We start from the raw sequence: 16,358 nt of genomic DNA, 5'->3' as shown, positions 1-16,358 counted from the left end.
AGCATTATTTATCCTAACAATAATGTGTGTGCACATGCACAATCATTTTAAACTTATAGTAGCCATTCTTCACAAATATTTCAGTACCTTCCTAAAAGACATCTTACTGATCAAATAAGTTATGAGGACAAAACAATACATGATAGGATCAAGTTATCTGGCCACTGTTATACTAGAAAGTATAAATAAACCTGCTGCCCAAAATTGTTATTTCTGTCCTTTAAAGTCATGGGGGGAAACGTTGGCTGTAGGAAGCTATGCAGAATTTTTTCTCTTAGGTGGCAAGTCTTTATTTCTTTATTAAATTAATGATAAATAAAGTTATTGCAGTCAGTGCAGGTTAATTACAAATTCTAAACCTTTTTCTGTTACTTCTGGTTTATTAGTAGAGAATTTTAATTATTTTAACATTTCTTTTCTTCCCCTAATCAAATGTTATGCATGCAAGCACCCAAAACCTTAAAAGATTATGGTGTAAACTTCTGATAGCATTTCCAATGCCTATTCAAATTCTTCAGAGACAAGCCCAAGTAAAGATTGCTTTGATTCAGCAGTTTTTTGTCTCATGTACCAGCACTTCCTCAGAACTTCACACCATAATTCTGAGTCTTATTCCTCTACTTCTTTTAGACTTTATGCTACCATATTCATTGCATTATGCCTGCTGTTAGATTGGATGCTTATATGTTTTATTAGCTTATAATTACTTTAAAAGCTCCTATTGGGAAATTATTGTGAAGGAAAATAATGGAATACACAAAATTACTTTTACAGAATACATTTAACTAGAGTAAAATTAGTGTCACACATATGTATTGCTGCAGATATTTCTATTGCTTTGATGCTGTTATTTTGCCCACAGTGCACTGCATTGAGCAGTGATTTTGGAGCCCTTGGAGTCTGGCCACCCCTGTCAGACACAGTTAGGGAGGAAGGACAACAAAGGTCCTTGGAGACAGGTGGAGTTTCCAATTAATTTGGCATAAACCCCTGATCTGCGGGTAAAGGTCCAGAAAGTCTGTCCTGAGTATTTAAATCATGTCTCTACTCCTCTTTCTATCTTCTAAGATTTTCTGAAACTTAATTCACAGTGACCAGAGGTCAATAAAGCAATAGCAACAGTTGTTAAGGGAAAAGTACAACTTCAATCATAATTTTCTGTTAATATATATATATGATACATCAAGGTAACGAAGAACAGAAATAATAGTATCATCAAGAAAGAAACTGAATGGTTTGTGTCATATATTTCTTTGTAATTTACACTTAAATCTATAGAATTATGCATTCTTTTTTCTATAATGCAAAATGCATTTTGAAGAACATAAGTTTAGGGTTTTAAATAAGGAAAATAATATTGAGTTTTCTTCACAATATTTGAATCAGCAGAGACTAATTACTGCCACATTGGGCAGTTTGGATAATTAAATATTTTTGTTGTTGTTAAGAACATATGAATGTAATTTAATAGAGAAGTTTTGTAAGAAAATGTAACTGCATTGTCTGTCTGTTGTTTCAGTTGAAACCATGGGGTTTTTTCCTTGCAAATCTGAGCTAGCTTTGAAAGTTAGAGAAAAGTTTCAGTAACGTTCCTTTCTCCCAAAAGAAAAAAAAAACCAGTACTGTTAGTTCTCATTTGTGTACTGTGTATTCACTCAGAAGAGGGATGATTAAAAAATTCTGGGCATAAAAGCAACAAAATATGCTGTTAGTATTAGCACCATGTAGAAATTGGGTGGCAGGAGGGACAAAAAGAGCACCTTGTGTGTCTTTTATAGCAGAAGTATTTTCCACTGGTCATGCTTTTGTATACTGCTAAACTACATAGGGGTTCTAGCATTATTAAAATTAAGACATCCCTATTAATTAAAATTCCAATGACACAGTTAAATATTTTTTCATTAAACCAAAAAATTTAAAAGAAAAGGCTGTTTGCCACAACAGTTTGTGATTTTTTTATGCGTTTGTTAGATTTGAATACATTTACACATACAGAAAATTTGTATTCAAACATTAATGCCACTTATATGTATATAGCTGCTAACAATTAATAATTTAAATACAAGTTAGTTAAAATGGGAATTTGGTATCATTTGGTATCAACTTTTTTTTTTTAAATTCAGTGTACCTATAACTGTATTTTTATCAGGTTGTTTTTAATCAATTAAAACTGTATGTTATGTTTGACCAAGTGGAAATCTACCTACTTTGTACCTGATCTACTCTGCAGCTAACCATAACATAAAAATAAAAAGCTAAGGTGAGTGACACTGACTGCTCATTATGTAATTTTTGTAGGTCTCACCTTATTGCAGTAGTTCACTTCAAACTGAAAAGTTTATTTGGAACAGCTTTCATTCATGTTATCTGTTCTTTTGATTTCTCCTTGTCCCCAGTCTACAGTCCAGGATTCTTTCTTCTCTTTCCCTGTGAGATGACTGGCTAGCTCTGCAGGCAGCTTTCAAGAACTTTGTGCACCATATGCCTGTGCCAAGATGTCACACCATCTTCTTCCAGGCTCTGCTTTTTCTGTGTTGTTGATATTTTGTTTGCCTTTCACTGCTGCTAATTTTTGAGTTTGTGTTTTCAGGAAACTATGAAAAAAAATCTAAGTTGTATTTTGGGGTAGAAGTTGCTGCTTTTGTATGCATCACAGGACTTTTACAGTCTGGGTCCCTTTTTTCCCATCTACTTTGCATGTATTGACACTGAATATTTGAGAGATTCTTTTATATGTGTTTGTGGTCAGCTTTTAAATGGTGTTACTATCTGAGAACATAGATGCCTCATGTTCATTAAACAGCACATTAACATTTAGAGGTCCTAGTAAGGCTTCTTTGCTGTAAATTTCTACTTAAAAAACTAATAATTCAATTTGGTAATTGATTCTTCTTTTTTTAAAATTATTTGAGCAGGTTGTGGTTTTTAATCGATTTTGGTTTATTGGTTTTTTGGTTTTTGGTTTTTTTTTTTTTTTGGTTGTTGTTTTTTTTTTGTTGTTTGTTTGTTTGTTGGTTGGTTTGGGGTGCTTTAAATCCAAGAAGATGTTTCCTCTTATACCACCACAACATAATTTTTTTCTGAAATATTAGGTAAGGATAGTAAGGAGCCTTTTGCAAATTCAGTATTAACCTGATCATTCTTACCTGGGCCTTTGTGGACACACCATTAAAGCAGCACTACTTAATTTGTTGCTCATGAGTTCCTGTTACAAATTGTGTTACTTTGCTTTCTTATTCCATTGATTTAGTTCTATGTTCTTTAAAAAACCTTCTGTATATTACATAGGCATATTTCAGGCATAAAAATCAGATTGACTGGTTTGTAGTTTCCAGTATCATCTGAGGAATCCTCTTAAAATTTTCATTTGTATGTTCTGATGCTTGTTCAATTTGAGATGGTGCCCAAAACATATCACTTGAGGAGTATAGAACTTGTCTGAGAACCTCTTTGACCTTTTCTGTGGTTGTGAATCCTTACACAAATACTTTGTTTAACCTTTTCTGATTCTCTTTCTTTTGTGCTCTTTTTACAGCCAGATTATCTGCATGCCCAGCTGTTTCCTGTCAGGCTTCATACATGTGATGTGTTTGAAAGCAGTTTTATTACTAGCTTTAAGCATTTGGCAAGTTGGGTTTAGACCTTTTTGTTCTCGTCCAATTTATATTGAACTTCCAAGACTTTGCTTTTTGTTTTCTTTGGCTGATTTCCACTTTTCAAGAGTATATTTTATTTACAGGTGTCTGCCATGCTCTTATACTTAATCATATATGTGATTTTGAGAAGTAGACTATTGGAAATGTGAAAAGACAAGGGAGGGGGAAAGGGTGCATTTACAATTATCAGTTGACTTTTTTTTTTTTTTTTCTCTGTGGCTCTAATGAAGTATCTATAATCTTTCTTCTGACCTTCGACCATTTTTTAGGCTTTTAACTATCTTCTTATTTTAAGCTAATTTCTGGTTGTAAAATTTAAATTTATGATCTTACTCCTAAAATACTTATTCCCTCGTTCTATTGAGAAATTTCCATAAAGGCTGGTTTGGTGTCTCCACGTGCTTTGTACTCTATTCAGAAGCAGATCAAAATTACTTCACTTCTTGTGGTAAATCTGCCTAGCTCCTTTGAGTAATAACTGATGTTGTATAGTCTAGATGTGAACGATGGCTCAAGCAATATGGGTAATAGATTAAACCTTACAATAGTATGTTTTCTCTGTGGCATACTGGCTTACACATAAATGGTAAAATACCATTTCGGAGGCATTATTAAGATGCTTGTTGAGTGGCCTGTAAGTGGGCACTGACTGTGTTTTTTCTATTTAGGTGTGAACTTCCTCCACAGGGAGCACGGTGGATCTTTTACACTCAGTTGCTTTACCTTACCCGCTAATGCTCCCGTTAGTATTCGCTGCCTCTCTTCTGCTGCGAGCCTTTATGGCACCGCGTACAGCCTTACATCCGCTGTCACTCTGATTACCGCCCCTCTGGTCCACCCGGAACACCATCGCATCCTCCAGTGAATACACCTCTTCCCCTTGCAGATGTTAGATGGCTCCAGGGACACGCATCATTCACACAGCCTGGCCTTTCCCCGTTGAGCTCGGCTCACCCGAGCGGCTCTTCTCCCTCCCTCTCGGTCGTGCCCGCTCCGCGCTCCTCCGCGGGTTGCGGTTCCTGGCGCATCGCTGTGCCTGGCACATGGCGGTCCCTACCCCGCGGTCCCTCGCCCATCGCGGTGCCTCCCCTGCCCTCCGAGCGGCCCGGGCCCGGCTCCCCGCTCGGGCAGCAGGTGGCAACAGCGGCCCGCGCTGCCGGCACGGAGCCCCGCCGCCCCGGCGCGGTGCCGGGAGAGCCGCCCCGGCCCGGCCCGGCCCGGCCGAGCGGAGCCGCTGCCGCAGCGCCAGGCGCTCGCCCCTCGGGCGCTGCCTCTCGGCACGGTCCTCTCGCAGGGAATAGCCCCTCTAAACAGTACCTCCGGGGACAGGGAGGAGAAAGCGGGATGCGGAGATGGTAGAGTGTCTTGTTTGCTGTGTCCATGCATCATCCGTGGTAGGGGAGGGTGAGAGAGAGTGCCGGGGAAGTTGTGGGTTTTTGCTCGGTCTGAGTGGCCGCTGCTCCCCGTGCTGCAGTCAGTCTGGTGGTGCTCCTGTACCTGCCGCTTTATGGAGTACCTGGATTTCTCCTCCTCACTGCTTTCTCATCTCTCTTGTTCTGTTGTTATCCATAGGCAATGAAAGATCAGGTTAATTTCTGTTGTTTTGCTGTTTCACATGAAACTTCCCCAAGCAATAGATGTTAGAATCTGTTTCAGTGTAATGTGTTTTTTTAGTGAAGTTGCAATTGCTTTCTCTACCTAGAAACAAAATACAGCTCTGTGTTATTGAACTGAAACAATATCCACTGCCTCCCATAATCTGAAAGTGCTCAGTAGACCAAAGTTAGTCATGATACTGTAATAAATGTACATATGTGGTTCCAACTAACTTTTAGGGGTTTTTTCTTCTAATGAATGTTTTTTGGATTTCTGCCTACTTAGGATTTTGTTTTGTTTTGTTTTTTGTTTCGCTTTTTTGTTTTTTTGTTTTGTGTTGCCCCAGCCTTCATTTCCTTGAATTAATAACAGCTTTTAAAAAATCCTTTGGAGTGTGAAAAAAGATGGAAGTTAAACCATACACAGGCATCTGTCTGTACTAAGATATCACAGTATTGTGATTAGAATTAGTAAAGCTTTGTCTTCTGTCATGTACCTAGCCAAAAATCTTTTTGCATTGTTTTCACAATCCTACCACACTTATAACGTGGTGTCACAAGATCATTACATCATTTTCTTAGCATCTGTAGCTCCTTAGTACTCTAACTTGAGAATATTTGGTGAAAGGCTTAACGTGCCTTAATACGATGAAATCCCTGGTGTGTTTATCCAGACATCAGACAGGGCAGCCATATAGAATAGTAGGCAACATCTAATACGCTCTCTGCTGTGCCAAAAAAAAAAAATTAAATTGATTTTGGGAATAAATTGAGAGTATGATTTTTTTTTTTTATTTTTTTTTTTTTTCAGTTAGATACTACCCGCATTTGACAGAAGGAAAAAGAAATTTAAGATTTAAGAGGAAAACTCTCAAATGGTTTGTTTCTGTAATTCTTGACCGGGAAAATTTGCATTTTGAGTTGTGACTAAAACAATTGTTTGTACAGCAATTATAGGCAAATGAGGATGTGCTTTGCATGACATTTGAGGACCCTGTAAGCTTCCACAAGTGCTTCTAGCTAATTCTGCTAGTATGGGTACTGATATCACACACAACTGGCTAGCTGAAATAGTAAGCAGGGAAAGCTTGTTTCTGAATGATAATAGGTGTCCTCATGGCTAAAAGAACTTGCAGTACTTTCTGTTGTAAATCATCAAATGGTAACAACATTCCATGAAGTCTGTGTAAAATGATTTAGGCTTGGTGATGTTACAGAAGACTGGTAGAGAATTTCAGAGAGACTTAGCAAAGGGCAGAAATGCAGCTCAAGTCTAGGTTTTTAGAAAGAGCATTCTAAGCATTTAGTCTGGCTGCTAAATAAGGCAAGTTATGTAATATTGCCTCCTAATTTCTACCTCAGGCTATTATTCTATATAAATATGAATGTTTTAGCAGTATAAATGATCTTGAGTTCCAGCTGAAATTCTGACCCTTCAACCTTTTGCTTTCTTTGAAGTTGCTGAAATTTTTGCAGTTGGCTTTGGTGAGTCTAGGATTTAGTAGAAATACTTTAAGTGATAGAGAAGTCAACATATATCTTGAAACATTGCTCTAAAGGTTGTTTTCCCTCAGTTTTAGCACTTTAAATATGCTCTCCATAGTGAATTTATCAGATTAATTTACAGATACTCTTCTTTCATGCTTTTGGTCTGTGAAACTGCAGAGCCATCTACTTTCAGGTATCTTGTTATGCAGGCTTGTAGCTTCTTAGCTTTCTTTGTGTAAGTTAAATAAATCAAGCAATTCAATAGATAGACAAGTTCTTGAGGTAATTTCGCTGTCTGCTTTGCTGGTCTTTTTGATACTATGCTGGTTCTAGCCCTAGTCCAAAAATTGCTTTAACTTCTAGCCACTCCTTGAGAGATTTAGATTAGTCATTGATCATGATTACAAAGAGTGCAATCAAAGCAGTTGTTTGGGTGAGTTTTGGTCTCTCAGGAAAGAGCAGCTCTCCCATTAACGTTGCCACCTGGATTTCATTGAGGATTATCACTATTTTTAATACCTTTTGTTTCAAGGGTGATAAAGATATTTGCAGTAAACTGAGAACAGAGTCCTATGAAAGCCAAAGATACTCTCTCCGTTGTGGTAATGTTTCAGGAACAATTGTATTTTCAGATCTATGAGCTGGGCAGTTGTTGCCTCATTTAATTAACAAATAATTTAATGTAAGTATTCTAAATTGCCAACTGGACTCAATGGGAGCTCCATTAACTATGCATAATTATGAGTAAGTTGGGGAAAATATAGCTAAGACCCCAAGTTAGCTGCTCCTGCAGAGAATCTATTATTTGGGGAGATAAAGGATTGTGCTAGCCCTGTTAACTTTGTCAAATAGTAGTTATCAAAAAGTATCCAGTTCACTACTGGATGCTTCAAAATAAATATCTTCTTCCTCCTCCTCTCACACTTCATTTAAATTTATAATGATATCTCTAAAGCAAGAAATAAAAAGATTTTCTTTTTGCTTGTGTGCTGCTCTTCTCAGACTTAGACATGACTTTTTTTATTGTGAATTATTCTAATAGAAATAGATTAGGTGAAATTAAATCAAAGGCCAGAAATTTGAATTCTAAAAGAAATCCACATATAATTCAAAGTCTCAATTAGTTTGAAGCCTGAAGTCTCATTTGTATTCCAAATAACTCTTGCTAATATCTTTATTACACAATCACGGGTACAATTAGCCTGTGGAACTCCTGGTCTTAATGCAATTGAAACCAAGGATCTAAAAGAAAAGTTTAGCACACAGGAAATCCAAATTTTATGTCACCTGAGTCGTGAATTTAAAGCTACAGATCATGTCTGTCTTCAGACAGATTGATACACGATGCCAAACCTACTGGATATGTGCTTTTGCAGCTGATGTGTTTGTACAGTTTGTTTTTATAATGTGCATTGTAAATACATACTGACACATAAACATCCCCAAAATATATTCCTCAGATATCATGTTCTAGTAGTCTGCCCCAAAAAAATATATACTTGACAGGTATGACAAGCTTTCTTTTGAGAATCTTTAAATGAAATGCCTGTGGTGTGCTGTAGTACCTTACCCAGAAAGTGAAAAAGCTTAGTACAAACTGATACTGAAATCAAAGCCAAGAGCTTTGGGGTTTTTTATAATAGCAATTATATTTTCTGTCAAAGAAATTCTTACATATAAAATATTCTTATATGCCAATATTAATTTATATTGAAATGTTGTTCTTGAAACACTTTAATAATGCATTTAAGGGTCAGGAAGTTCACTTAGAGAGCAACCCCCTATTATAATCATGAAGCACAATTATGTTTTTTAACTTATTTAAATGTATCTTACATAATTTGCATTTGTGTACTATGTTAAGCCTTAAGTATTGTTTTGGGAGTTATCCTAGTAATCCTTTCCAGTTTGTTGAAAATCTTGAATCCTGCCACTCAGTCTTGCACTTCAAATTCACTTGGCGATGCCCAGCCCCTGGCAGGTTCATTGAGACTGTTTGCTCCTCTATGCACTGTAGTTTAAAATACCCATAATCTGGTAAAATGCCAGTCTTTTCTCAACCTTCCTATATCCCACACCCATGTTTTTTTCACCTGCCAAATTCAAACAAATCTTATCTAAACAATTAAGATAAGCATTGAAGTACTCTCTATAGTCAAATCAGCAAACCTCTCAAAGCCAGAACTGAAACACAATCTCTCTAAATTAAACAGTCTACAATGGCAATCATGTTTGTATTTAAACATTTTATTCTGAAAGGATTACAGCATTGCTCTCCCCTTTTTTTTTCCTGCCTAGACAAGAAGGCGACATACTGAGTCAAACAAAATATATTTGTTCTCTATGAGCTGAACTTGCACGCTTTTTGTAAACAAAATGTATAGGTGTATGAAGTTTGACTTCACATAATCAGTAACTGCTGTCCTTAACAAAGTAGGCACTTGTTTGAAATGTATGTAATGTAACTGTTTATATTAACTGTATACAGCTGTATAAAATCTGGTGATATATTTTGTTGCATGTGTGAATATATATTTACACATATGTAGAAAACCTCTATTGATACAGGTTTTTATATTAGGGATACAAGTTAGGGAAAAACTGTCTGAAAGTTGAATTAAGTTTACAAGAGAAAAATCATGCCAAAGATCCACTCCTTTCAATGAAGTCTTTTACTTATGTTACTTCGCATTTTGCAAAATATATTCATGCTTAATTGAGTCTTATTTTATCACTTCCCAGAAATGGGAGTGCATGTTCTTGGTATTTAAAATTCTTAAGTCATTTGAAAACAGTCTGAAGCAACAGCTCAACTTAATCCATGGCTTCTGCTTGGAAATTTTGTTTACTGTTCTGGTTTCTCACACAGGCTTTAGATCAAGGTGAATTACTGCCACAGTAAAACTGTGTGCAAGCAGTTCTAAGTGGTGTCTTGCCTCTGATCCATACTGTCTTGAAACTCCAGTCTCCCTCATGCTTTGTGCACTTTAACATTGTCAGGATGAAAAATTTGAGTATTTCTTAATAGACAGATATATCATAAAGGTACTGAGAGCAAGAAGGTAACCAATAATATGAAGTTATTAATTTATGCTGAGTGCAGTCATACCCCACCTACCAATTTTCTATGGGGGTGTAGTTTGCAAGTGATGCTAGTTATGTTTAAGAATTTTTTTCCTTCATTTATTTTCTGAGGATATTTAAAAATTATAGTAATGACCCTTGTGTGATTGCTGCAACTTGCATTAGCACAGGGACATAAGGTTTTGCACTGCCACATAAACACATTTATTTCAAAAAGCCCCATATGGGATTTAACTTTCTGCATTGGAGATTCACACTTCTATTACTTAAAAAAAAGAAGAGTCCCAAGAAAATAGCAATAGCTGTCAAGTTGTTGAAGCTATTACAGATAAAAATATGACCTTGTGAATGTTAGGTGAATGATGCCAAAAGTGTCATGGGGAAAAAGAAAAAAAACGGGGGGAGGGGTTGCAGGACTGGGAAGTAGGGTGGGATATGAAGTTTGAAAGTTGTGGTCTTTCTATTTTTCTATGTAATCAATAAAAGATTGAAATATTTTCAGATTAGTTTATTATAAAGGTAAATATACCAAGTATTTATCGGATCTAAATCTGGGTTTATTTTCAAGTAACTTAATATTACATCCAAACATACTCTTTATAGGACCAAAAGAAGCCATTGCAATTTGATCACCTTCTTAGGGTCTTTTGGCTTTTTTGTTGATAAGAACACTGATGCAGGTATTTTTTCTTCTACTTCTGAATTGAGCAGCAGTTCAGCTATCAGTCATTCCAATGAACCTGGTGAAATTGTCTGCATTGAGACTTTTTTCCTGGTTTGCTTGTATTTGCATGTGTCATGTTCTTGCATTTTCCTCCAAAGACACCTATCAGAGAAGGCTTCCATTCTGTATTCACTAAACAATTCTGTATATATTCTCTATCTATTTTTTTTCTTTGTTAGTTGACAAAAATATAAGTTGCTCAAGCTGTATATTATCTGACTTGTTTTTCTTGTATCAGAGTTCTCAGTTTAAGGTTTTGCCAGTATGCTAGTTTTCTAATGGTGTTGGATTTGACCACTTTCAATTTACTGCCTGTATATCTTTCTTGAGGAAACTATTGTTTTTAATTGACTCAGAAAGAAGGAAGATCATTCAATGTGACCCATTGGACCTACTCATCTACTTACATGCCTTTTTTTTTTTTCTTGCAAATACCCTTTTAAGATAATTTAAAATAATTATAAGTTCTGTGAAATTTGGCTGAATGAATTTTAATGGTATCATTCTGCCTAAAAAATTACGTAGTAATTTTGAGACTCTAATTATATAAAGTTTACTCTATTTATGTTTCTATATAATGATATGATCTTTTGTTGTAAGATTGATGCATTTTCAGTTTCTTTCATTCTTCAGCTTACAGTAATATTCCTGGGCTATAGATGATTTCAGTGGGGCAACAATATCTGAGGATCAAAGCCTGGAAAAAGTACCATGGAAATTGGTTTCTCAGTATTCTATAATCTTGCATGTTAGTGTCATGAAGGGTGCAACAGCTGAGAAACCCCCAAATCTGTGCCACACACAGAACTATGTGGTAAGAGTACTGTGGTTAGTTGCTGAAGAAACAGGAGGTCCCTCACTCAGTGAAGAATAGATCTGCCTTTGTATTTTGCTGTACTGACCATCTGTTTCTGCCATTTGTCAGAGAAGTTGTGAAGTCTTGCAGAAACTCCTGGTGTTCTAGAGAAAGAGAGCAGATGTGAAAGTGAGGAGGAAAAGATGTGCAGGAGGAAAAAAGAAGTGGCCTCCTGAAGCAATACTGCTTGGGTTTTGGAGAACCACAGAGAAGTCAATTGAGGTGGAAATCGGCAGGAAGGACTTGGATGGGTGGTTTGCTAGTTTGTCTCCCTGAAGGATGGATCTGCACGGGGCAGTACAGGTTCAGACATGGTTTTAATTCAGCTACTGCTTCTTTATGAGGATTTAAACTGTAATCTGTTATCAGTCAAGTAAGATTTGAAAAATGCTTAGTCAGTTTTTTGGGAGACAGCGGTGCTTCCAGGAGGTTTCAGGGAGACGCTTAATTTTAGATGGAGTCAAGAGACAGAAAAGCTCAGGAAACATACTTGGAAAGGCCAGAGAAATGGAATATGGTTTGAAATCTGTCCTGAGAAGAGGAAAGGCTAAGAATTCAACTGAATACCAGTTTTCTGAAAGTCATCCATATGTGATTATGCTAATGAGAGTTTTATGACACAAAAGTTGGACCCAAAGGGTCTGGTTTATAACACTTTTTTTTTTTTCTTTCTGAAATTCTACTCGGTGGGAAACTTTGAATTTTGGCTTTTTCATTTAAAAGGAAATTCCTAAGTATTTTGACTTTGAAACAAAATAGGGCTTCCAAGGACTGAGTAGCTGTAGGAAGTTGTCTTATCTCTAACAGCTTATATAAGTGGTACTATTGGTGGATTTAGATTCATAGCCACAGGGTAGGTTAGCTCTGGCTGCATTGCCTATCAGACTTGGTTTAGTGGCAGCTGGTAGTTCATGTGCTCCTAGATATGTGAATATCAACAGCAGTGATCTGTCTGACAAAGACAAAAGTACAGCAACTCCCTTTTGTAGTCTTCCTGACAATAGGCTGGGCATCCTGCAGCTTCATGCTGATGGCATTTTCTCATATATTTCCTCTTCAGGGTTACATTTGCTGGCAAAAAGTTTGATCTCTTTGTTGGCTTGGTTACTGTCTTGCCCTGAAGATTTGAAGGTGGTTATAATTTTTGTTGGATTTTTTTTTTTTTTTTTTTAGTATTTTGCTTTGTTGTTGGTTTGGTTTTGCTTAATTTTTTTTTTTTTAATTTGGTCTCTGTTCTAAATTGTCTTCTGTATATATGGAAGAGAATCCATCAGTTTTCAGTTCAAATATGCCTCTGAATATGATCATGTGCCTTAATCTCACTTTTTTGCCAGCAACATATCCTCCTGTCAGGGCATATAACTTCTACTTTTGCAAATCAATTGATATTAAAACGAGTAGATCTTTGTCTCTCTGCTTGCATTTTTCTTTTGTCTTTCTAGCTTCAATCTAATGTCTAAATTGGCTTTTCTAATGTGACTTTGTATACATATTTTTAATCCAATTTATATTGTAGAAATACAGAATTGAAAGGAAACTCTTCCATTCTGCTAAAATTTCCATATTCTGCCATTAGATAATAAGATATTTTTTCCTGTCACAATGATACCAGTTTAGACTTCCATGTCAATTGTGACCAAAACAGTGACAATATCAGGAAAGCTTAGGAGACACAAGAGTTCCCCAAACCCTTTAATTTGGCTCTAAATCCTTTTAAATTTATTCTTCTTCTCTGTTCTTTATAGTACCAACTAATTGTTTGTGATTGATCCCCAACCCATCATTTTACTGGGTGGATTTTTTTTTGTAGTCATCTGTTGACCCTGCCTTGCTTAAATAGAAAAATAAATTGCTGGTTTGTAATTACATTAATATTTTCTTTTTTTTGGTGGGTGTATAGACACACTTGGTTCAAATTGGATTTAATAATATTTGTGAATTTGTATATATGCAGAATTATATATATACATCAAATAATTTTACAGTGTTAGGGCTTGAAACTGAAGCTGGTTTTATTGGCAGCAGTGGCAATAGGAATGCAAGAAAATAACAAAACTGTGAGATCTTGACAGTAAGAACTAAATTCCTGGGTCTGATGTGATTAAAGTTCTTTCTGTTAGAGCAAAAGGCAATAGATATTTTTCACTTTCATAGTAGTCAAGGCCAAGAAATTTCAATGTCAGTTTTGAAACAAGAAAAAATCACTTTCTAAACCAGTGACATGGGTGAAAATATCCAGCAACTGCAAAACTAATACAAACCCTTCTCCAGTTGTTTGCATCAAAGTATACTAGAACTGCAGTATGGCTAAAAATATTTTCATATGAGGAAATTAATCTTTGTCTGTGTTTCATCATCCCATTGCCACCACATATGGAATCCTTTGGTTAGATGTTTGTGTAGTCATGCTGATTGTAGGGGGCATGTTTAACTAGTAAGCTTGGCTTCATAAGGAAACTTTTTTTTTTTTTTTTTCAGTTCAAATTTTCTAGATAATGGAATTAAATGTGCAATAGTTCTGATTTATTTTGCCAGCTATTATGATCTGTATGGCAATGCTGCAGATTTGCCTAAGAACAGAAGCTCATATCCTGACTCCTCAGAGTATGGGGAGCACACTTAAGGTGAACATAAAAAAATCCCAGTGATATGTTGAGTGCTACTTATGGACATATGCAGGTTTAGATGAAACATATAGAAATACATTTATCTTTGAAGGCAGAGACTTGTAGGATATATCCTAGGATCTAACTTCTCCATGTCCTTGTCTCAGACTGATTTGTTTTAAGCAGCTCCCTGAAGTGTGTACACTCTTCTGCATACCTGTTTTGTTGAAAGTACACAGACCTGGCACCATTGTGTTTGCCAGGCGTTCTCTTATCTCCTGCAAGCATTCAAACAAAAGTGTTCTATTGCTCCCTGAGTAATCCGTGGGTGATCTTAATGTTGAGCAAAAGTCAGGGCAGGAGCTTATGTCGAATTTCTTAGTGCAGGAATGGACAGTCTCTGGAAGGAAGGGGGGTGGAGTAGGAAGAAGGCAGCCACAACTCAAAATAAATAGTTGAAGGGTTGTGAGTGTGTCCATATATGAAAACATTGCATAAGCATTAAAGTGCTGAAATGTTAGATAGTGTAAACTGAGTTTCATAATATATCCTGGGTTTAATAAAGCTGTTTGTATATAGGCTTTGATGTTAGTGCTTTGTTAAAGTAGAACTCTCAAACCTATCTAGACCCAGTTTCTATGGGTATAGTTAGTTTCATGCTAACTTTAATGTCCAGTTCTACAAGACTAATTTGGCATATTTTTAAGCATACAGATAGTCTTATTGAGCAACAGGGATTATTAAATACAATGTATAATACCGTGCCTTGTGTAGAGGGCATCTTTAATTCTCTGTTGCAACAATTATTACACTTGGATGGGGGAGGGAAGTTTAAAAATACCCCAAATAATTATTAGCAGCTTTCTGCATGTGCCCCCTATCCCAGAAGAAAAAAAAAAAAGCATGTTGTTTTCTGAACTGTTAACTGTTACATCGGCATTATCTGCTACATTGCTTTCTGGTAAGGGTAAAATAGGGAAACCACATTATTTCTGAAAAAAAAAGAGAGAATTTTAAAATTATGTTTAGGTTTACTCCAAAAAGTTAGTTTTGGGCCCTGCTTAGAGATACAGTATGACCTGCTAAGTTTAATCAAGGTAAACACTTTTTTGTTTATAATTTTCTTATACTGCAACTAAAACTGTGTCTCAGGCCTGGAAAGGGGAAACATGATGAGTCCCAGACTCAGAGTGCTATCTCTAGCCTATGCTTTAGGGCAATCAGAAACACATGAGCTTGAATTATATTCTGTAGTCTTTAGGTGTATACAGAATTTCTGTGATGGTTAAAGACATGGATTTATAGGACCAAAAGTAACCTAGGTCTATCTCTGATCCATGTTGCAATTTCTAGTTTAATCTCACCTGGGGAATTAGTCAGCTTGTACAACTGCCCTCACACACCACACACAAACACACACAAAGAGCCCATTATAGAAAAAGGGTACAAATTAATAAAGTGCAAAGTTGGAAAAGACTGGTATAGTATAATAAAAATTATTCACTTCCATCACATATATTCTAATCCAATATTCTAAATTTCAAGATATATAAAATCTGGATGAGGGGAATTTTATTTATATAGCTTTTAAATGAATGGTCACTGTGCTTGCAAAAGTAAGAGAGAGACTGAGAAGCACTACATGGAAACTAAATCTTCATATTAACTGAGAACAGTCTTTCAATAGTTAGCACAAATATTTCCCGTGCCTTGGGAATGTTTCTCTAATAAGTGGGGAGTCAGAGTTCCATTTCTAAATACGTGTACCTCTTAATGAATTTTTTTTTTTTTAATCCAGGTTAGGTAGATAGAAATCAGCCTCTTTGAGCTGTTTCACTGGGGCTTTTTGATGCTGAACAAAATACAGTATGTGTGTGGCGCCAGAATTGGTTGGGAACAGGAAAGGCATATTTTGTATCCATACTAAATGTGTCGGCTTAGTGCATAGAAGACTTGACCCTTGTCAGGTGTTTTGAAGTTAACTGGCTGACTTATGGATTAATGAGTTTAAGACTGAAGTCAACCACCGACAGGAATGAGCTTTGTTGTGTGAGTGTGTGTGTGTGGCTGCGGTGCAGATTTACAAATTTTTATAATGCTTTCAGCTGGACCATGAAAGTCTGATGTAAAGCTTATCTCTGATCTCTGACTATGGCCATACTCGTGGGATCATGTTTGTGTGTTTGGGGGGAGGGAGATGAATTCTTTAACAGTTGACACCTGGCTCTGCCAGGTTTCCAGCTATACTCTTAGGAACAGCACTATTCAAGGCATTAATAAAGTTAAAACCCTTAAGCTGTATGACCAGTAGGTCATAAAAACTGTTGCTGAGTATTGTGACTAGTCTTT

General features: G+C 36.3%; 1 protein-coding gene across 5 annotated transcripts in view; it reads left to right on the top strand.

Annotated features, from left to right (window-relative positions):
* Positions 1-16,358, top strand: part of FMN2 (formin 2) — a 154,975-nt gene that overhangs the window by 69,151 nt on the left and 69,466 nt on the right. The gene's annotated exons all lie outside the window — the stretch shown is intronic.

The sequence above is a fragment of the Erithacus rubecula genome, assembly GCF_903797595.1.
Source record: "Erithacus rubecula genome assembly, chromosome: 2".
Taxonomy (NCBI): domain Eukaryota; kingdom Metazoa; phylum Chordata; class Aves; order Passeriformes; family Muscicapidae; genus Erithacus; species Erithacus rubecula.
The sequence above is the reverse complement of the archived record's forward strand: the minus strand, read 5'-3'. Positions and strand labels throughout refer to the sequence as shown.